Here is an 870-nt window from a genome sequence, read left to right as displayed (position 1 = left end):
AAAACACTACCCACACTTTATCAACATTTTATGACGTGCCAGCATAATAAAGTGAAATAATAAAGCGGGTCAGCGATCCAGTTTTACGGCGTGTAGGCGATTTCATCATTAAAGCCACACAAACCTCATTCCTAAATGCTTTTATTGCGTAGAAGATATTTCCATGAGGGAATCATTTAACCCTGTTGCAAAGGTAACTCCACCGAATTCTGGGATGCTAATTACTCAAAGTTTGTGTTCCAGCGAAATTTTCAATATACACCTCTAAAATGTGAAAATCTTGCCAGCCCATGTTTATAAATTACCGACGTGTTCCTGTATTTGCATACTTAAATAGAGTATTTTCGAAGCCACTTCAGATTAAATGCGGTGTTGATAATTGGGTTGTCGTCAAAGGCCTGTTTATAATGGAACTGCTAAAACTAGGGACAGAATAGGAAATTATGTGTTTCAATTTTAATCTCAATATTTTCCTGAAATTTTATCGGGGTCAGTGGAGACTTGAATTATAAATTTAACATTTTAGAAAATGTATGTTGATTTTGCTGTACTGAGTTCTACTCGTTTATTCCGACTGTTTTCAGTTTTAAATCATTATTCAGGTAAAAGCAAAAAACAACAAGATTTCTACATTTCATATATAATTCTGCAGCCGAGTGCCCCACTATAGGGCATATTATGATATATATCAACAGTTTTCAGTGAAATATTCTGAGTCATTCAACTTAGATACTGCGACAGTCTCTGTATCTAACGTGTATGAGCACAATATTTCACTGATAACCGTTGATGTATATGTGCCTGGATTTGTGATTTCCTCTCAGAGAGGTCACAGTTCGTAGTAATTGACGGAAATGCATCGAGTAAAAC

Source organism: Schistocerca piceifrons, chromosome X (assembly GCF_021461385.2).
Source record: "Schistocerca piceifrons isolate TAMUIC-IGC-003096 chromosome X, iqSchPice1.1, whole genome shotgun sequence".
NCBI lineage: Eukaryota > Metazoa > Arthropoda > Insecta > Orthoptera > Acrididae > Schistocerca > Schistocerca piceifrons.
Note: the sequence above shows the minus strand (reverse complement) of the source record.